Source organism: Pinus tabuliformis, chromosome 8 (genome assembly GCF_031772625.1).
Source record: "Pinus tabuliformis cultivar Carrire ecotype Pingquan chromosome 8, CPIR1, whole genome shotgun sequence".
NCBI classification, from domain to species: Eukaryota; Viridiplantae; Streptophyta; class Pinopsida; order Pinales; family Pinaceae; genus Pinus; species Pinus tabuliformis.
In genome coordinates, this window is record NC_142294.1 from 801,693,156 (window position 1) to 801,716,887 (window position 23,732).

At 34.9% G+C, this 23,732-nt stretch overlaps 2 pseudogenes; one reads left to right on the forward strand and one right to left on the reverse strand.

The window, feature by feature from the left end:
* Positions 1-7,552: 7,552 nt before the first annotated feature.
* Positions 7,553-15,140, forward strand: LOC149238004 (endochitinase 4-like; annotated as a pseudogene).
* Positions 15,141-19,030: 3,890 nt separating this feature from the next.
* On the reverse strand, positions 19,031-19,399 carry LOC149238005 (calmodulin-like; annotated as a pseudogene).
* Between the last annotated feature and the right edge of the window lie 4,333 nt (positions 19,400-23,732).

A 23,732-nucleotide genomic window follows, 5' to 3' on the forward strand; every position in this document is an offset into this window, starting at 1 on the left:
TTTGCATCTTGTATGATGATTTTCCTTGGAATTTCCAAAAAATTGGACGACAATCCGTGTTTCTCCGTTTTCTAACGCATCATCAAAATTGGCCGTATTGTTCCGATCAGTAACGCTTGCTTTCCGGGTAGGTCAATCTGCTAATCGTAACTTTGCCAAACAGACAACATTTTCCTCAACTACACTTCAAAGCCATCGAATTTTACAAATTTAATTTGTGAGAGTGCAATTAGATGCGTAATTCATCATAATCCAGTACGGTATCCAGATGCAGTACAAGTAGCTGGGGGAAGTCCTAATTTTGCATAATACGGAGTTCTGCAAGTTTAAGCAGAGGCCTAATTCATCATAATGAAAAAGATGGCACCAAGCATAAGAAATAGCAAACCGCAATCATGGATGGTAGGGTGGACGAAAGTGTTAAGAATGGGTTTATATGGAATATTTTTTTGTTGGCAGCAACCAAAAAAATATTGCAGTTGTTGAAGATATGAATAAGGTTACAACAAATATTGAATTTGAATTTAACTATGAGCTTGAATTAACATTTCTTGAGGATTGCTTTGTAAAGCTCAGGTATAGTGGAGATGAGAGTTGGTATGGACATGTTGTGATAAGCACATCATAAGATATAGAAAAGAAATGAACACAACTATTAAGGATGGTTGAAGTTATTCCAATAATGAAAGAGGAGACGAAAGAAAAACAAAGACTATCTTATAAAAAATGATAGATGTATTCCATTAACAATACCTAAATTACAAGGCACTGTCAAAAAAACAAAAAAAAAATTAAAAAAATTAGAATAAAAATACAAAACCAGAAGTGAAAAATATAAAATTCATAATCTTCGCATGGTACTTACATGTGTTACAGGCAGAATTTAAATTCAGGAAAGAGCTAACATACTTGTAAGAGTTAAAATTAGTATTACTCTATTAGCATCCTAAGATCTTTCAGACGATAAAAAGGTTTATTCATAAAGTTGGGTTTATTTATTTATTCTCCGGTGTTAAGTAATTCAATCAATTCCAAATTCGCACCCGTAGTTTTATTGTGTGATTTATTTATCATGTTAATTTCTGTAAATTTCTGGTTTCTCCATCTCTCCATAAGGATCCTGTGATACCAAATCCAAAATAGGCATTGCCAACTGCAATGAAAGCATTGGTACTCCTCCCAAAGTCATATTAAAGGAACTCTGGAATACTTCTTCCTCACTTAGATTTCACATTAAGATTTCATCAAAAGTCGTATTCACAGGATGTTTTGGCAATAGATGGGTCTCCATGAAGATGAAAGGCCTAGATGGAACAAAACTCATTTATTTCTCGCTTAAATCAAGAAAATGAATGAATAGTCCCTAAATTCGGCTAAAAGGTAAATTGTCAAGCTTCACTCCAAAATTCTTCACAGATCCATTCTCAAAGCGGAGAAAAAGTTGTGCATCCTAAAATTCTCTCTAAAGGAAAAAAAAAGAAAAAGTTTCCAACAAATTTTTAACTCAAGAAAAGCTCCAAAAAAGAGTTTTAGTGGTCCAAGCAAATATAGCTACTACAAAGCAAGACATTGAAACAAACCAACATATTATTCTAGACTACTTTCTCAAGGGATGTTTGGATAGAGATCCAAAGGACTACAAGGTCTCATTATTCATGGGAGGGAACCACAAATGAAGAAGTTTTTAGATCCTAGATAGATAATTGTCACAAAAAGGAGTACAAGGTGCCCCCTTTGATGATAGCCTAGGAAATTTGGTTAGCCTAGAATCACTCCCAGTTCATTGATGTGTCTCCTTCAATTATCCAATATGCGATGCAAGGATTGCTCATATTAAATTTTATCCCACTAAACTCTCATATGTAGGATTCCCTCCAACGATTACACACCACAATACAAAACGACTCGCCTTGGGAATTTTGTGATGGTGTGGTTCAAGGAAAATGGTCCATGGGAGGTGTGAGGTGGGGATACAATTCTCACACAAAAGACTACAAGGTGCCTCATTTAATAATAGCATAGGAAATTTTGTTAGCTGAAAATCACTCCATATTCATTGACGTGTCTCCCTTAGTTATGTAATATGAAATGCAATATTTGAAAATATTAAATTCTTTCCCACAAAACTCACATATCTAGTGGATTACACTTTAGCCTGGCTGTGGTTCTGATGTGGGATCCATGCCCACCAGGAGCTTGCCCACTTTGAGTTTTTTGTAACTTGTTAACCTACAGTGTGGGGGGCACGTTGGGGAGAAGATGCTTTGGCATGGACCCTACATTGATGACATAGCTATGCCACTAAGGCTTGGTGGAGGCCACGTGGTTGAATCGTGGTTCCCTTGGGATGACACTACCTCTTTCAATAGGATGAAAACTTCTAGTGGACATAACTTTGAATCCATGACTTGTATTGAGATAAATATTATGTCATTAGAAATATCATGATGAGATGATCACAATGATGGTATCAAAATTAAATTCTGCATACTTTCAAAAATAAGGTTTTTGGTAAACCCATATTCATAATAAACCTCAGAGATTCGGTATAAAAGTAACCCTCCCAAGTCCCAGGATGGTCAAAGGGGGTGGGAGGTGGTTATGCCTTCAATCATTCCTTGATTGAAGGCTTGTTTTTCCAAGATCACTAAAAACGAGTTCCTAAATTCTAGGGATTTAATCCCTTGATAGATTGATTCTCTTGAGTTATAAATTTGAATGGATCATGTTGCAATTGTGTGTTTAAGTATTGACACCCTTTATGGGTGGATGAGAGGACATAGTTCCTCTTTTTCCTCATGTCATGTTGGAGCATGAAACCTCCCTTGATTTGACCTACTTGAAGTATGGGTCAATGTAGCATGTATATATCCCTAAAATCATGAAAGAAATAAATAAAAGAAGACATAACACACACTTCATAATTGAACACATTTCCTCCATCATTAAGTGCATAATACGTATATTAATCATTTCCAAAGAGAGGTTTACGAGGTATAAATTAGGTCAACATGTCCCAAAAGTGGGCCTTATGATTTGCAATGGAGAGGCCAATTAGTGAACATTGGTTTAAACATTTCAGGACATAAAGGAAGCTAGTTGTAGCTAAATACACATAAGCATAAACAACCATTTTTTAAACCATCATCTTATAGTCTCAAAAGTATGTTTAGGAACACTAGTGAATTTTTTAACAGCTCAAGAATTTGCATTGGTTAAATGGAGAGGCTATAAGCCTATTATTTATGGATTAAAATATGTCTATAAGCCACGATTTTATTTAGATGTACTTGTGTATGACATTGTGGTATTTTAAAATCACGTGACACTCATTAAATTTGGTATCATTGTTGAATGCAAGGTATATAAGGTATTTGTGTATTGTGAGAGTAGCTGTGATCGTTGAAAAAAAAGCCAAAATAACACCATCCCGATAAATAGCACCGATTTTTTCAAAAAGGTGGAGAAAAATACACTAAAAAAGTCAGTGGAAGAGAAAAGGGAGCTAAATAGGAAGCTAATCACAAGGATTTGTTGTAGTGTAACATTTCTCCTTGATGGCATAAAAAAAATTCAATTAAGTGGTTTTGTTGCAAATGATTTAGACTCATCTTTGATATGTTGCAAACATCAAGTGGCCTACTAATATTTGAAATGGGAAAGGAATATAAGGAGTGCAAAGTTGGTCTTCTCAGCATTAGAAATTTTTTGAATTAGGTAAAACGCTCTAGTAGAATTAACCATTTATTTGAAACATTATTGCCTATATTCCATTCGATTAAAATAATGTCAAATTTAACTTGTACCTTAAAGGACATCATACGTCCAAAGTGATTGGTTGTCAAAGGTGGCTCCATCACCTTTTGGATATTTTGAAGGATTTGGGTGAAATTATCTATCATCTTGTTCCTTTATCATGCAAGGCTTCCTTGATAAATATCTTGATAGGATCTCTTGGTTTCTCATCATTATTTTATACAATCGGAAACCACTAAGGTTAGTAAAGGAAGTCTTCAACAATGTTAGTTAGCTCAAGGCACATGTCTTTATGCCCTAATTTCATTAGGGACATGAATGATACAATAAAAAAGAGAAGATTACTCTAATGCCACTAATTTGAATCATATTGAGAATGAAACAAAGATAGAAAAGCATGGAAAATAACACAAATATATTATATAAAGCACAATAACATAATGAAACCAAACTTCATTAATGAATGAAATAGTGAAAATAATGCAATATGCAAAGAAATACAATTTATTTATAATGGCCTTAGTTTATCTCTAAGATGAGATGTCTTTGTGATACTCATTCTCAAAAACCCCTTCCTAAGAAGTTAAGACCTTTTAACAAAAATTCTAGAAACTTAAGAGCTTAAAAACCTGAATCCTGGGGTGGGGTATTATGTGTATTGGCATAATAGGAGATAACCAAAGTTTTCACAAGTCAAAGAATGTTGTGTTAGGATTAAAAACAATTTTAAGAGTTAAAAGACATTGTGCCAGGGAGGAAAGTTGGTCCTTAACACACACCACATCATGTTAGAGAAAAGGATATTATGCAAGCATCCATAGGCATCTATGGAAAAATTGATTTATGATTTGAATGATGTCTCCCCATTAGAATAAATCACATTTTGAATGGGATCTAAATTTTAAGGTCTAATCTCCTTCCATCATCAAAGAAACTTCCATCAGCCCTGTAAAATTAATCATAATTGAAATAAAATAATTAAGAATAATTAAAATAAATAAATACCTTAATCTAAATTTTAGTTTAATATAGCTTTAGTTTAATATTTTATGAATTTGACTTTTTTTTTCTAATAACTTGGGAAAACAATGACAAGCATTTCACAAAAATCATGAATGAAAATAAAAATATTAATATTTAAAAACAAAGTAAAAAAATGTTAAATTTATTTTTATACTTGTTTAATAATTTAAAATTACATTTTGGGCACTTTTTTTAATTAAAAAAAAAACCACCATTGCAAGTTTAATCTTCTTCATTTGATATATATGTGTTCCTATAAATAAAATAAGGCTAAATATGTGATCATATAAATGAAATAAGACTAATTGCTAGAGTCCGCAGAAGAGAGTACTAACCAAAAATCTTAGTAAATCAAGAAATGGGTGGATGGGAGCCTTCTTTTTCTTGACGTCCTTATTTCAAAGAAGGATGATGGATCATTCTCACACCAGGTCTTTCAAAAGAAAACTCACACGGAGTAGTGTCTTCACGCTACGTCTCATTATTTTCCTGCTCAAAAGTTGGGTGTTCTCAACATTTTAGTGACTCGTGCGTTTAGATTTTCCGATGAAAGTCATCTTGATCAAGGTTTTCAAAAATAAAGGCTATAATAAGCTCTAATGTCTTAGGGATTTTCTTAAGGTTGATAAGGGTTCCAAGATTAGAAAAGAATCCAATGATTAGTTTTCTTGGGTACACCATCCTTTTATACAACGGACCAACCACAAGATTGCAAGGATCCTAAGAAAGCAGATGGCTCCCTCAACCTTTAGGCCCCTTGACACCATTCAAAGTTCCCTGAGATCTGTAAAAGACCTCGTGGACCCTAATAATATGAAAGGTGTTTATGTAATCCCTTGTTCATGTGGAACACCCCATGTTGGTGACACTGGCCACTCAATAAATCAGAGAATTCAGGAACATGCGACAGAAATCAAACATGGGAGGACCCGCTCTTCAACATTCGCAGAACATGCGGAAAATAAAAAACACCACATGTGGATTAAAGAGGCTCAAGTCATTGCTAAGATAGATCATTTCCATCACTGTAAGTTTAGGAAAGCTATAGAGATTGAAAGGAGGCGAAGCAATCTGAATAGATGCAATGGCTAGAAAATTAAGAATTGTTGGATCCTGCCATTTCTTGTTAAGTTTTATATATATATATATATATATAGGAGAAAGGAAAATTTTAAGGATGGAAATTAATTTTAAAGTTTAGAAACCTTGGTGAATCTCACTAGTATATAATATGCAATTTGTAAAATGTTTGGCAATGTTTTCGTAAAAGTATTCAAATTTATAATAATTTTATATAGTCTCTATATAGAATTTAGGCGAATAATTTTTAGGAAAAAGGGAAATTAATGAATTTTGTTTTTGGAAAAAGCATGAAAGATTAGCCCATTTGCGAATATTAGCCCCTAAAGCGAAGCAATAAGAGAAACAATCGTTGGAAAATTAGCTAGGAGTTATTGGATCTGTGTCATTTCTTGTTAAGTTTATATATATATATATATATATATATATATATATATATATATATATAATTTTTGTTATTTATTTGTATTTTTATCTTGACTAAGATTAATTTTTTTTTCATTATTTATTGATTTATTTAGTTAATTATTATTATTATTATTATTATTTAGTCAAAATCTAACCATTAAATTTTTATCTCTTCATCTATTTAACTTCATGCCAAAATCTTGTTCTTCATCTTGGTGACAATGAACCACACTATATGGTTTGAAATGCTTACACAAAACTCACTCTAATGATGTGACTTTTACAACACTATATGGTTTGAAATGGATAGACAAAACTCACTCTAATAATGTGATTTTTACAACACTATATGGTTCCAAATGCGTAGACAAAACTCACTCTAATGGTGCGATTTTTAAAAGTTTCCTTACAATGAAAAAAACCTAAATTAAATTAAACACAATTTTGTACATCTTGCTAGGGTGTGTTCACATGTCCTTCAGAACACTATCATAGAATTGGGATCTCGTTTCCAAGAAAATGATGTCATCCCATCATCGTCACAACCACAAATTACTGAGATGGAAAGCGCCAACCAACATGAGGGAAACTTGAACTCCCCGCATTCAACACTACGCGTCCCACAAGGCGGATTCGATGCATTCAACGCTTATCAGGCGGCATCTTATCTCAATTGAAGCTTCAGTTTATTCAATAGGGTACGGAATGCAATTTATTTATTCAATTAGGGTTGGAATTTCAAAATGGAAACACTTGAGTTTTCACATCTATTTTATTAATCACAATCTCTTCTTCTTAATAATAATAATAATAATAAATCTCCTAAAATTGGATTTGAAAAACAAATCACAAGCCATTTCACTCTCGGATTGGATACTGTATCAATGGAACAGACTTGATTTTACTCCTGTCTATTGAATGTTCAAATCTACAATTCTCAGATCTTTAGAGGACGACCATTCTCTCTTGATTACAGATTCGATTCATCTGACACATAAGGAGTAAAGACCCAATGCTAAGGCAGACTCACGGGTGTGCAACGTTAGCACGTCCCACCGCCTATGAAGTCCTCACAATTAGTTTATAAAACCAAACTCCAGGTGGCTGCAATTGTTTAATAAAATAAAAGCTGCCAATATTGACCCAACCTTAACAAGTACTAGGGGAAGAGGAGATTGAGTTGGGATTTCTCTATAAAGAGAGAAGAATTGGAATGAGTAGTTCCATAAAGATATCAAACATTGAGATTGAATGCGAGATTCTTTAATAGTGAAAATTATTAGCTATGGGGGTTAGTTGTTGTACTTTGGTAATGGCTCTGGTGCTAGTGCTACTCCTGGTTGGCGTCAATGTTAATTCTCAAAACTGTGGCTGTGCCAGCGGTCTTTGTTGCAGCAAGTATGGATACTGTGGGACAACCTCCGACTACTGCGGCGATGGCTGCCAGAGCGACCCCTGTACAAGCTCAGGTGGAGGATCTCCTAGTACCGGAGGTGGAAACATGGGCACCATAATTTCCCAGAGTGTCTTCGATGGCCTTGCGGGCGTAGCTGCCAGCTCCTACGAGGGCAAAGGATTCTACACTTACGACGCTTTCATTGCAGCTGCAAATGCATATTCTGGATTTGGAACCACCGGTGCCAGCGATGACCAGAAGAGAGATCTCGATGCCTTCTTCGCTAATGTGATGCACGAATTTGGAGGTATATAATCTATCTACTCAACAACCATAATTATCTCTACAATTTGATTTCAAAGAATTCATGGATGATGAATTGTTGAAATATAATTTCAACCATAGCTCCATTAAACGGCGACCGTAAAACCATTTCAGGAAATCTGCCAAGCTTATCGCACCGCTTTTCATGAGCAAGTGGTATTCTCTCAAACGCCTCGATATTGTACACCTTTCGACACGTGTCCATGATACTTTTTCCAAAACCTCTTTTTATCTGGACGTAGCGTACGTTTGATTTGACCGAGCGATATCTGTTGGATTGAGATGAAGGTTGTCCACCGTTCGATTAAGCCAAAGTTGATATACAGGCCTGCAACAAGGATTTACGTGAACTTTTGGGTTTGACTGCCGTTTGTTTCAGTGAAGAAATTAATGGTATTTACTCTTGTTCGTAGAATGTAGGTAAATGTTTTTAATTTTATTATTTGTTTAAGTCACGGAAGTATGGGCATAGCTAATAGTATTTTAATTATATTGTTTTTAATTATTCAGGGGAGTATGATAGGTAAAAGCGTGAAAGTGTATGTGTAAGTTTTTTTTTTGTTAAGAAAATACAGGGGGTGCATGTAATGAAGAGAAGGGAAGCACGCATTAGTGCGAATGATGAAATCTTTCACACAACAGTGAAAAGGGTAATGTAAGTTTTTTTTGGTTGGTGAATATGTAACGAAAATTACACAGCAGTATAAAGAAAAGATGTATGGAGAGAGTTTGTAACGCAGCAGCGTGATGTTTTTTTATTTAGTGGTTGTTCTTTGAAAGAACAAAATGAAACTCGCAGCAGAGCATATGTAAGGGATTTCTTTTACAGTAGTAAATCCATGTAATTTTTTTTTATTTACAGCAGTAAATGTAAAAGAAATTTTTACACACAGTAGTGTAAAATTTCTAAAAGAGACAAAGTAATTTTTTTAAAGTTCTTGGTGAATCCCTCTGAGAGAGAGGAATAAATATGTAACAGGCAGTTTATTAATGAATAGAAAGTTTTTATGCGTGTGGCTGAAACTCTGTTCTCTGGAGAAATTTTTTTTTGCTTCCCTGTGTTAAAGATCTTGTGGCAAAACAGAGTATTACTCTCTATTCAGTGATTTTATTTTGGAATTTAACAGAAAATTCCCAACAGTGGTATCAGAGCTTGTCCAGCCTCTTTGAAGGTGTCAAAGAATCTGAAGGAATGACTTCTTGTTGTAGCAACTTCTCAGTCAAGAAAGGATCTAGGTATTTCTCAAAGTTTTTTTTTGTGTTGCTGTTAAAGACACTCAGTGTTTTTTAAATACACAGTCAAATATTTGAAGCATAGCTGAGAGTGCAAGGAATGGCTGGCTCCAGCACCAACACTAGCATGGGTATTTTTAATAGTCAGCTCCCACAGTTTAATGGAAAAAACTATGACTATTGGGCAATAACCATGAGAGCCCTATTTGCCTCACAAGACTTATGGGAACTTGTTGAATATGGGTTTGAAGAACCAGGAGATGAAGATGAGCTTAATAGATTAACTCAGGCAGAGAAAGATCTATTGAAGAGCAATAAGAAGAAGGATTCAAAAGCCCTCATATTTTTTTATCAAGTAGTGCATGAGAGTGTGTTTCCAAGGATAGCAGCAGCCAAGACATCCAAAAAAGCATGGAAAACTCTCAAGACAGCCTATCATGGCATGGAGAAAGTGAAGATAGAAAAACTACAGTTGCTGAGGAGAGATTTTGAGAATCTGTGCATGAAGGAGTCAGACAATATTGACTCATTCTTCACACATGTGATTGGTCTGGTCATACAAATAAGACCTCATGGACAAGCTTTTGAAGAAAGGAGGATTGTGGAGAAACTATTGAGGGTCCTACCCTCAAAGTTTGATGTGGTTGTCACCACCATAAAAGAGACAAAGGATCTCACAAACTTTTTAGTTTATGAACTTCATGCATCACTGATAACACATGAGAAGAGGTTGAGTAGAAATCAAAACTCATCTCTAGAGCAAGCCTTCAAGACCCAAGTATCCTTTGGAAGAGGAAGAGCTCAAGGTAGAGGAAACAAGAGAGGAAGAGGCAGAAGCCAAAACAGAGGTGGAAGAAACAGTCCAGCAAATGCTCAAGGAAGAGGTAGCAATCCAAATCAGAACCAAGGCCAAGGCAACAGCCAACAAAGTGGAGAACATCATGCTCAAGGACAAAGGTATGAAAAATCCAATGTCTAATGTTATTATTGTAAAAAATATGGGCATTATGCAAATGAATGTAGGAAGAAGCAGCATGATATGAGTAATAGATCTAGTGCAAATATCACTAGAGAAAATATCAGCCAAAATAATGTGCTTTAGCTTGTAACATGGCTGAAACAAATAGTGATGATATATGGTTTCTAGACTCCGATTGCAGCAACCATATGACAGGAAACATAGCCCTGTTTTCTGCTTTATATCAAAATGTGAAATCACAAGTCACACTTGGGACTGATAGTAAATTTTCTGTTATGGTAAAAGGAGAAGTAAAAATATTTACAAAGAAAGGTGAAAAGAAAACCATAGCAGATATCTATTATGTTCCTGGAATGAAGTGTAACCTTTTGAGTATTGGACAACTTGTTCAAAATGGTTACAATGTCTTCTTTGAGAATGATGTATGCACCATCATGGATAGAAAACCCAAGAAACGATGTATTGTTGAAGTGAAGATGACGAGGAACAGGATGTTCCCTCTCAAAATAAGGGCAGATTTAAAAAATAAAGAAGTAATAGCAGCAGTGACACAAGAGGCTTTCCAAAGCATACCAAAGGATGAAAATTGGTTGTGGCACTTGAGATTTGGACATATCAACTTTGGAGGTCTTAACTTGTTGAGTAGAAAAGGAATGGTAAGAGGACTACCATTGATAGAGAAACTAGACAACCTTTGTGAAGGTTGTATCTTGGGGAAACAACATAGAGAAAGTTTTCCATGAGGGAAAAGCATAAGGGCAAAGGCACCCTTAGAGATTGTCCACTCAGACTGATGTGGACTAATGCAAACTCCATCACTAGCAGGCATCCAATATTTTCTAACATTCACTGATGATTTTACAAGAAAAACTTGGGTTTATTTCTTGAAGAACAAAGGTGAAGTGTTTGAAAAGTTTCAAAATTTCAAAGCACTTGTGGAAAACCAAAGCGGGCTGCATATCAAAGTTCTAAGAACTGATAGAGGAGGTGAGTATATCTCCAAGGAATTTCTATGTTTTTGTAGAGAAAATGGAATACATAAGCAATTTACAGCTAGGTACACCCCGCAGCAAAATGGAGTTGCCGAAAGGAAGAATAGGACAATCATGGATATGGTGAGGAGTATGTTAAAGGCAAAGCATTTGCCAAATGATTATTGGGCTGAAGCTGTACACTGTGCAGTATATATTTGAATAGATTCCCAACAAAAGCAGTCATGAACAAAGTGCCGGAAGAAGCATGGAGTGGGAGAAAGCAAGGAATCACCCACACGAAATTTTTTGGTTGTGCAGCTTATGCACACATTCCAGATCAGCTAAGGAGGAAGTTGGACAACAAAGGGGAGAAATGTATTTTCATTGGATACAGTGAGGAATCCAAAGCTTACAGGTTGTATATCCCATCAACCAAGAAGTTTTTTGTGAGCAGAGATGTTCAATTCATTAAGGAGGAAGCTTGGGATGGAAGCATAGAGAAAACAGTGAATGTTAAAAACTGTTTGTCTCATGATGAAAATGATGAGGAGATGGCTGAAATGCATCCCCAAACAACAGCACCAACACAAGGAAAGCAAGAGAAATCCTTGAGGATAAATGAAAGCGCTTCTACAAGCACACCACGAGGAAATTCAAGTGCTTCTTCAAGCACTTGTACACCAAATGAAAGAGGTAAGAAGTTCAGAAATTTAAATGACATTTATGAACAAGAGGCAGCAAATGAAGGTATGAATTCTTTGTTTACATTATATTGTCATGTTGATGACCCTATTCATTTCGAAGAAGCAATTAAGGATAAGAAATGGATATAAGCTATGGATGAGGAGATCAATGCCATAGAGAGAAACAAGACATGGGATTTAGTTGAACTACCAAAAGGAAAGGAAGTCATTGGAGTTAAATGGGTCTACAAGACCAAGAGCAATGATGAAGGCAAAATATAAAGACACAAGGCAAGACTGGTTGTCAAAGTATATAAGCAGCAGTATGGGAGAGATTATGAAGAAACTTTTGCACCAGTTTCTAGAATGGAAACAGTGAGAGAAGTGTTGTCCATAATAGCACAAAACAAGTGGAAAGTTTACCAAATGGACGTGAAGTCAGCATTCCTAAATGGAGTGTTAATGGAAGAGGTTTACCTTGAACAACCTCTAGACAATGAAAAGAAAGGCCAAGAGCACAAAGTGTACAGATTGAAGAAAGCTCTTTATGGGCTGAAGCAAGCGCCAAGAGCGTGGCATAGTAAGATAGATTCCTATCTTCTGGAAAATGAGTTTGCAAAGTGTGATGGAGAACCCACCCCCTACATCAAAGAAAAGAATGGTAAAATACTAATTTTTGTGTTATATGTTGATGATGTTATCTTCACATGTAATGATGAATATCTCATTAAAAATTTCAAAGCAGTCATGAAGGAGGAATTTGAAATGACTGACATGGGCTTGCTGAGATACTTCTTATGAATAGAAGTAGATCAAAATGAAAATGGAATCTTTATTTCACAAGCAAAATATGTTAATGAAGTATTGGAGAGATTCAATATGCAGGACAACAACAATCACTCCCACGGTGATTGGATTAAAACTCAGCAAAGAGGACAGCAGCAAGGATTTTGATCCTAGTTTGTACAAGAGCATAGTTGGCAGCCTCATGTATTTTACTGCAACTAGCTCGGATATAATGTTTGTTGTTAGTTTAATTTCCAAATTCATGGAGAGGCCAAAAGAAGCACATTGGCAGGCAGCAAAAAGAATTCTGAGATATGTTCAGATTTAATTGGATACACTGATAGTGATTGGGTTGGAAGTGTAGATGATCAGAAAAGCACATCCGGTTATGTTTTTCACATGGGTTCAGGAGCCATTTCATGGGCTTCTAAAAACAGCCTATTGTAGCATTGTCTACAGCAGAGGCAGAATATGTGGCAGCTACAGCAGCAACATGTCAAGCAGTTTGGATGAGAAGAATGTTAAGGAGCTTATGCCAAGAGCAAACAAAAGGCACTGTGATTTTTTGTGACAATAGCTCAGCGATTGCATTATCCAAAAATTCAGTGTTTCATAAGAGAACGAAACACATTGAAAAAGGGTTTCATTACATCAGGGAATTGGTAAGCAATGGAGAAATTGTTTTAAAACATTGCAGGACTCAGGAACAGGTTTCAGACATTCTGACAAAGCCATTGGACCAGAAAAGCATTGAATTTTTGAGGAAATGTTTGGGTATGACTGATAACCCAGCAGTTGAAATTAAAGGGGAGTGTTGAAATATAATTTCAATTGCAGCTCCATTAAACGGCGACCGTAAAACCATTTTAGGAAATCCGCCAGGCTTATCGCACCGCTTTTCATGAGCAAGTGGTATTCTCTCAAACGCCCCGATACTGTACACCTTTCGACGCATGTCCACGGTACTTTTTCCAAAACCAATTTTTATCGGGACATAACATTCGTTTGATTTGACCAAGCGGTATCCGTTGGATTGAGATGAAGGCTTTCCACCGTCCGATTAAGCCAAAGTTGATATACAGGCCTGCAACAAGGATTTACGTGAAGTTTTGGGTTTGACCGCCGTTTGTTTCAGTGAAAAAATTAATGGTATTTACTCCTGTTCGTAGATTGTAGGTAAATGTTTTTAATTTTATTATTTGTTTAAGTCATGGAAGTATGGGCATAGCTAATTGTACTTTAATTATATTGTTTTTAATTATTCACGGTTGTACGATAGGTAAAAGCGTGAAAGTGTATGTGTAAGTTTTTTTTTTTGTTAAGAAAATACAGGGGGTGCATGTAATGAAGAGAAGGGAAGCACACATTAGTGCGAATGATGAAATCTTTCACACAACAGTGAAAAGGGTAATGTAAGTTTCTTTTTTTGGTGAATATGTAACGAAAATTACACAACAGTGTAAAGACAATATGTATGGAGAGATTTTGCAACGCAACAGCATGAAGTTTAGTGGCTATTCTTTGAAAGAACAAAATGAAACTCACAGTAGATCATATGTAAGGGATTTCTTTTACAGCATTATATCCATGTCAATTTTTTTATTTACAGTAGTAAATGTAAAAGAAATTTTTACACACGGTAGTGTAAAATTTCTAAAAGAGACGGAGTAATTTTTTTTAAGTTCTTGGTGAATCCCTCTGAGAGAGAGGAAGAAATATGTAACAGGCAGTTTATTAATGAATAGAAAGTTTTTATGTGTGTTGCTGAAACTCTGTTCTCTGGAGAAATTTTTTTTTGCTTCCCTGTGTTAAAGATCCTGTGGCAAAACAGAGTATTACTCTCTGTTCAGTGATTTTGTTTTGGCATTTACCAGAAAATTCCCAACATGAATTTTGATAGATCAATTAATTAATTAATTAATTCTTTCGTCATCATGTTAGGGTTGTGCTACATCAACGAGACAAATCCTCCAATCATCTACTATGATGTGACATCCACCTCGTGGCTGTGTGCGAGCGGGAAGAGCTACCATGGGCGCAGCCCTCTCCAATTAAGCTGGTAAGTGACTCACTAATACCATTCCCTCGTCTCATCTATAATGGTAACTGAAGGCTAACAAACCGACTTTTGGATTTTTAATGAATGCAGGAATTACAATTACGGAGTAGCTGGGCAGAACATAGGCTTCGACGGGCTGAACAACCCAGACATGGTGGGGTAGGATGCCACCATCTCCTTCAAGATGGCCGTGTGGTTCTGGATGTAGAACTGTCATTCTGCCATAACCTTCGGGTAGGGCTTCGGCGCCACAATTAAAGCCATCAACAACATGGAATGCAACAGTGGAAACACTCCTGCAGTGAACAACAGAGTTAATTACTACAATACAATATGTAGCCAGTTGGGTGTGGATCCCGGAGCCAATGTCTCCTGCTAAATCTCTTTTCTCTTCATGGCTGCCAAATATATCAATAAAATGCCAAAGATGTCCATGGCTATCCACTATATAAAATTTGCACCGCCCCTCTCCTGCATTGCATATAGATTCTTTCACACATTTAGTTGAATTGAACGGTTACAAAAGTATCATTGGTTTTCTTAAATTTGCATCTTGTATGATGATTTTCCTTGGAATTTTCAAAAAATTGGACGACAATCCGTGTTTCTCCATTTCTAACACATCATCAAAATTGGTCATATTGTTCCGATCAGTAATGCTTGCTTCTGGGTAGGTCAATCTGCTAATCGTAACTTTGCCAAACAGACATTTTCCTCAACTACACTTCAAAGCCATCAAATTTTACAAATTTAATTTGTGAGAATGTAATTAGATGCGTAGTTCATCATAATCCAATACGGTATCTAGATGCAGTACAAGTGGCTGGGGGAAGTCCTAATTTTTGCATAATACGAAGTTCTGCATGTTTATGCAGAGGCCTAATTCATCATAATGGAAAAGAAAACACTAAGCATAAGAAATAGCAAACCACAATCATGGATGGTAGGGTGGACGAAATTGTTAAGAATGGGTTTATATGGAATTTTTTTTGTTGGCAGCAACCAAAAAAATATTGTAGTTGTTGAAGATATGAATAGGGTTACAACAAATATTGAATTTGAATTTAACAATGAGCTTGAATTAACATTTCTTGAGGATTGCTTTGTAAAGCTCAGGTATAGTGGAGATGAAAGTTGGTATGGACATGTTGTGATAATTACATCATAAGATATAGAAAAAAAATTGAACACAACTATTAAGAATGGTTGAAGTTATTCCAATAATAAAAGAGGAGACAAAAGAGAAACAAAGACGATCTTATAAAAAATGATAGATATGTTCCATTAACAATACCTAAAGTACAAGGCATTGCAAAAAAACATTTTTTTTTTTTAAAGATAGAATAAAAATACAACTGAAGAACCAGAAGTGAAAAATATAAAATTCATAATCTTCACATGGTACTTATACGTGTTACATGCAGAATTTAAATTCAGGAAAGAGTTTACTTATACGTGTTACATGGAGAATTTAAATTTAGGAAAGAGTTAACATACTTGTAGGAGTTAAAACTAGCACAACCACATTTAGTTATGACTCGATTAGCATTCTAAGATCTTTCAGACAAAAAAAAAGGTTTATCCATAAAGTTGAGTTTATTTATTTATTCTGTGGTGTCAAGAAATTCAATCAATTCCAAATTCAAACCCGTAGTTTTATTGTGTGATTTATTTATTGTGTTAACTTCTGTAAATTTTTGGTTTCTCCATCTCTCCATAAGGATCCAGTGGTACCAAATCCAGAATAGGCATTGCCAACTGCAATGAAAGCATTGGAAATTCTCCCAAGGTCATATTAAAGGAACTATGGAAAGTTATGGTTGCCAGCCTTCCAGTACAGCAAATCCTCCGGCTTAGTTGTAACAGGGTTCGTTCTTGCAGCTATCTGCAACAGTCATAATTTTGAGTAGTAACATGACCAGTCCTCCATTGTTAATTATTCCTCCCGCACTTACTCTCAATATTTAGTTTCTTGATACGAGTAATTAAATGAGATGTTTGTTGTATATATACAAAACCCTCATGTCGCATATAAGCAACTCAAGCCATCCGCAACCTAAAATTTGATTTTAATAAGCTGCACGTCAACATGCGACGGGACCTGCTTCACTCTAGAGCGTCAACTAGTCAAATCAAATGAGCGCAAGTTTAGATTTTCTTCAGCATGCACAAACTTCAACGTTTCTTGGAATCCGCCTTTTTTTTTATTATTTATTTATTTATGAGAATAGTGAAATGGATATTGACACATTCAGGATTCAATGGAATTTTTATCCTAAGAGTGGCCGGAACTGAAATGCGTCAAATAGGGAATAAACACATTCCATTATCACACTGTGGAAAATAATCTCATTGAACGAGAGATAAGGTTGAAATTTGTCAAGGATGGAAAGGTTTGAATGAATGACATGTATATAAGCTTTTGGAGTAGTGTAACAAGGCGGAGGAATTTTCTGGTTTCCTTTCTCGTTTGGAAAAACATTTAGCTCCAGCAATCGGCAATTCTGCCACCCTCTTCCACCTTTCGACCACTCCGCCACCCTTCGACATTAATTGCGGTGGATCGTTTGACATATCCGGGAGTCATGACGATTCTTGGCCACATCTCGCTACGGGCGATGGGTTGTCCCGAGTTGATGGCCGGTATTCAAACACCTCCAAAACTATGCATGAGAAATCCCTCCCCATTTTCACGAGCTCGGACATGGACTTGCCTTCAGAACTCTCAAACCAGGCGATCAAAACTCTCAAACCAAGCAGACAACAAGTTATTGCAAGCGAGTAAAAGCTAACTTTATATCCTCAGTTTCATGGATCAGTTTTATGTAGCATTGCCATCCTCTGGTTCCAAAGCTTGAAATAACCATTGCAGAGCTAGTAACATCATTACATAATAATTTCAAAAACGTCATTTACTGGCATGTAAGCTCCACCTATTCAGATTTACCCTATATCAGTTTCTATAGGCTGAAATCTTTCATTTTCAAATACAACGATTCCTGAGACTCTTCTCGAATCTGGTTTTAAATGTTTTTGCAATGGGATTACTATCTCATGCCCCCTCTCTAATTCATGTCTTGGTTGAATGCCTATCTCTTTGATTCAAACAAGAAAGCTTAAAAATTGCATCTAAAATGTTTCACTGCAAGAATTGCTACAATATCTTTCATAAGTTTTTGTCTAATACCCTAGGTTGATCCCTTTGTAGTTATTATTTTTCTCATATATTCAACCTCTTTATTAATTAAATCGTTGTTACATACATAATTGTGTTAGATCTCCTTGAATTTCTCCTTTTGTGTCACTAATCTATCAAAGGTGCTTCACATCTTACATTAATTGTATCTGTTATTCTTCTCCACACTATCATCATAATGTTATATATCATATGACCTTATACTTATGGTTGTGAAAAATTCATAAACGTCAAGCACTTGCTTTGGTGCGTGATTTGGTTGTTTTCCATGTAAGGTCGAATGCTTGAAGCAACAAAAATCCGGTTAAAAGTATTGATGAACTTTGAATGGCACTTAATCTCTCTAGTGGAGATCCTAGAAAAGATCAGAAGAAAATTTGTTGAACAATTATATTTCATTATTAGCAGCTTGAATTTTCCTCGACGCTAACTTATATGGTTTTTGATGAGTTTGTTTAGCACCTACTTTCATTCTACTAAAGACTAGTTTTAATGGCAGTGGTGACCATGATATGTGTGTGCCTGACACTGGAGGCGATGCTACAGAAATAACATCATTAAATGTTATTAACTCTGGGAAATCGTGTAAGGTAGGGTCTTCCAGTGTAGGAGCTCCTTAGATGGTAAATTTGTATATTGCAAAACCAAAATAGGCTAAATCATTAAGAATAGGCAAGGTTAATCTTCAGAGAATATAAAACTAAAAAAATTTACATATCATGCCTTTATGGAAAATTAACAACCTTTATATGATGAATAAAATCATAGATGACCTTTGAACACTAAGCTTTCAGTTGATACCTAACTCATGAAAAAGGAACTGGAACTCCCTCCTTGAAGAACTCTAGGACCACATCTGAAGCTTCTATAATATTCCCCATCTGAAAATATATTGTTTTTGTTTCCTTTTTGGAAAATGCATCAGATATTTCATTCTTAAACAATATTAAAGTATAAGAATTTACATTACTAAAAGGATCGTCACACAGGTAAAGAATACACTGCATTCCATACATTGATTATCATTCTTCCCCATGAAGAGCATTTGAAATTTAGTGTTTTTGTCCCTCACAGAGCTAACGAGTAGTGTTAAAGGAAAAAACAGAAAACGTTGTTGATATTAAAGATGGAAATCACTTGGCCATCATTACTTTGGCAAATTCCTCATAGTTAATGTGTCCATCACCATCCACATCGGCCTCCCGAATCATCTCATCAACTTCTTCATCAGTGAGTTTTTCCCCTAAATTTGTCATGATGTGGCGTAGCTCGACAAGAGATATGAAACCATTCTGGTCCTTGTCGAAAACCTGAAATGCTTCCTTCAACTCTTCTTCAGGATCAGTGTCCTTCACTTTCCGTGCCATGAGATTTAGGAACTCAGAAAATTCAATGGTACCATTGCCATCTGCTTCAACCTAATTTATCATATCTTGCAGCTCTGCTTCAATTGGGTTTTGACCCAATGAACGCATTATTGTCCAAAGAACTTTTGTTGTGATACATCCTGTATTCACAGATCATTTAAATATGAAATCAAGCATTAAATACAAATCAATAAAAACCATATCCTTCAAGATTTCCAGTAACTGGCCATCAATGAGGTCTAAAGTTCCCCATGCTAAATAATTTGAAAACATCCTTCAACTAATGAGAACAACTTGGTATATTTCTTCCCAACCCAGAGATTTTTTCTTTACATAACCCATATATAGAGAAAGTAAAGTAAAACAAGACATAAATTACCTAATCACCAAAACCAACCTTTCACAAATTTTGTGAAGGGATTAACAAGACACAAAGAACCAATATCTTTAAAAATAAAGAAAACTATGAGAATTTCTTATACTTGCATAGGGTTAAAATCTCCTCACTCTTACCTCAAAAATGAATAAACTCTCAACGAAGATCTAGGTATCATAAAATGATGTAAACTTATAGCTTAAAAACAAGAATGCTCAATGAGACATTTAAAAGCTTCAACAAACAACATTAGAAGTAACAACTTATATACTGACCATACAAACATCTACATAAATCTATAGGATATTCGTAAGCTTTGCTAGCTCTTCATTTTCTAGTAGGACACTTCAGCACAAGCATTAGAAGCTTTAATGAAGGCACAAAATGCACGACCTTTTAAAATTTAAAACGTGATAGATTTCTTAGGTAATTACACAACATGCTTTAGTTTAATATGAATATACACTTGAGGAAGTATTCAATTCCAAGACAAATAGCTGAAAGTTGTGGTTAAGTTGCGGGGAAAAATCATTAATGTTATAAATTCTAAAAATATAGTACATACCAGATTGAAGATTAATTTCGATTTTAGCTAGAATGTTGCAAAGAAAGAATTCTAAATTAGAGAAACTACTCAAATAATCAAAAGGTGCTGTGAAGATATTTTAAATTGCACTATATACCCCAAAACGTCATCAGACAACATATATCGCACTAGTTTATCTTTCTGAGCACGCGGGAACTTTTTAAAACCAGTGCACTGAAGAAATCTTACTGTTTTGAAAATTATTCTTGCAAGCTCTGAAATGGAATTTCTAGCTCCACCCTATAACTACTAGTAGGAAATATGACATTGGAACAGTCATAGGTATACTTATATCTAGCAATATCAAAAGCATTCAATTTGGTTCTAATACTCCAACAAAATTTGTCAGTGAGTCTTACAATGAATTTGTGAAAAAGATTATCTACTTTTTTTAATTATATATGACTGAAAAACATGTTGAGTATTAAGAAATAGATAACTGTCTACTTGTTTAACATGAATTTATTGTTATCTTATTTTCCAGGTTTTTGAAGTGTAGAAAATGGTGCAAAAGTTGCATTTATGCATTGAAGTGTCCTGCTTTCCAAATCCAAGTCGAGCAGTTGTTAAATTTGTCCTTTACAATATGGCAACAAATCATTTATTTCATGGAAAGAAGTTCCTGGAATGACGACAAACAATGAGGCATATTACGTTGCCCTTGTTGAAGGGCTAAAAGAGGCAAAACAATATGATGTCAATGATATTGAAGTCTTCACCAACTCGAAGTTCATATGTAATCAGTTGAAAGGCATCTATTAGGTTTGGAAGGACAATTTAAAACTCCTTTATAAGGAAGCAATGAAATGGAGTTGTTAATTTCAATATTTTACCATCAATCTCTCTGCAAACATTGAAAAGATGTCCAGTGATATAATGTCGAGAGAATTTTTAAGCACATATGTAGATGTCAAATATGACATAGGATCACCATCCACTGCAACAGAAATCATTGATCTCCATCAATATAGATCCCCAGTATGCGAATGGGTTGTTGTTATCATTTTTCTTGGGTCTATCATAGCATGGTCCTTTCACTAAAGAAGAACCTGGTAATGTTTTATTTTTCCCCAACATGTAGCGATTACCGTTTTTTGTATGGGAGATAAATTTATGGACAAATATAATATATTCCATGTATATGGACAAATGTATTTTGTGAAAAGTAACTGGTTCATGGTTTTGTGATTATCATTAATACATTATGGTGTTGCCTAATTGATTTTTATCTTTTTTATTTTGAAAATGCCTCAGATAGGCGTACAGATCACACACAATTATTAATTTACATCCATAAGCTACATAAATTACAAATCTATTGCACTCCCAATCGGTACATATAGCAGCTAAAAGAATTTGTGATCTTCTACATATCACAAAAACTATAATCATGGCATAGAATAGCACTAAGCTACATATTTTTGTCTTTATTTCACATCACACATCTAGATTTTGTACCCATAAGGAAGGATAGTCTCGAATTTGACTCCCAAAAACCCACGGCAAAGAGTGGAGATCTGGCTCAAGGGCAACCAATATTTATAATGCTATTGACCATTAATGCGTGGCGGCTGTATATTTCCACCGTTGGATAATGTACTTGCTTAAATCCAACAGTGGGCATATACAACCTCAATAGGACAATAAATATTGGTTGTCTAGCTCAAGAACCTTATCGAAACATCCAAATATCTCTCTCATATCCACTGTTTATCATTCCACTTTTGCACAACAAAATGATTGTTCTATTTTATTTATTGTTGTACCTACTTGATAGGACAAATAGGGTTGAAGGTTGTCTAAAGCCTAAAGTCATTTAAAAAAACTTAATTCTATTAGAAAACATTAAAGTTACAAATGTAACCGGAAAATGGAAATTTAATAAGCACTACATTCTAGCACCTCGAGTGGTCAACTGAAATACCTACTTGAAATTGTACATCTGATGTTAATAGAAGACACATCCTGTTCAGTTTTTATGTTCTTATAAAGCATTTTTTGAATGGATGTATTTCAATTTATTTTTATATAATCAAGTATATCACTAGAGATGATTAGCAAACCTTTTTCCCTTTTTGGGAAAACATCATGTGTTTTGCTTCAAAGGAATGGACAACATGAAGGTTTTTTAGAAGGCTAGGCCATCCATACGACCCAACCTTATCAAGAAATGCAGTAATAAAAAATATTATTTCATAAATTCAGCCAACTTCCACTTCATCTCCACCAGCCAAACACTTTCAATCAATGATGCTCACCTCTGATAACAACCAGGAGAACAATCAACTATTCATTCGGTGCTTACTATTTGGGCTTTGCAATTTGAACTTTTGGTTACTAATGGAAGTTATAGATCCCCTTTTTTTTGTTTTCTCAAGTCGAATTTCTTTCGGTATATTTTTTTATGTTTTTGTTGTGCCGCATAATGCTTAACCTCGCCAACAATCTCACCACAAATCATGTGAATATCTAGGATTGGGATGATTATCAGGTGAGATTGTTGGAGATGTACAACATGTATCTACACAAGAGTATTACAGCATAAAGGAGAAGCAATATCTGCTATGAAAAGGTCTAGAGTAAGAAGTGAAATTCTCTGATATAGTATCTGCCATGAATGAATGAGATATTATAGACTTTTCATGCCCATTTCCCTGTCAATTCTAAATTTGTAGATTTTATATATAGATTTAAATGGAAAGATAAATGGATACTGATTATATTTATTGGTGTTGTCGTGGGTTATTTTGTTTTCATAGCAAATATTAAATACTATGGAGTGAGATAATGATTGGCTCATTACTTTTATATTTTGTATTAGATAAGAATAAAGAAATTAAAAAAAAAATGATGGAGAAGAAATAAGTCAATGATTGGCTTACTGCATGGTGCTTAATATTTACAGTATTAGAACAAGCTGCAAGAAAACTTACTTAATACTAGTATCAATTTGATTCGAGCTACTAACTTACTCTTGACAAAACCTCGGAACATTCTTTTGCTTGTAGAGTTACTCTTTGTAGCTATGATGTAACTTATTGTTATGTACATAATTTTTTTGAATAAAAGTTTACATTCTCTGCATACAGAGTGAGCCCCTATGTTTGATGGAAGATCTTTCAAATCTGAAGTCTGAGAAGTCTTGTGCATGTTATTTTTACACCATGCTCTTGCTTTAAAAACTATTAATGGGTAGTTGTGTTATATTATTTGTTGGAGCTCTAATGGCATAAATGTTGGCAAAGTTTTCAGAATGGGCAACACATATTTGTGATTTTTATTCAATATTCTTAGCTAAACATTCAGTAGAAAGAGTATTGGAGTGTGACTCATTGTTGTGTTTATTGTGACGTATTTTATTAGCTCAAAGAGTTGTGATTGTTATTAGAACAAGTTGCAAGCCAACCTACTAAATACTATCAATTTGATTCAGGATTAAATCCAACTAGGCCTTTCTTGCTACGGTTCCGAAAAAACTGTAAAAACATTGTTTATTATTCATCATT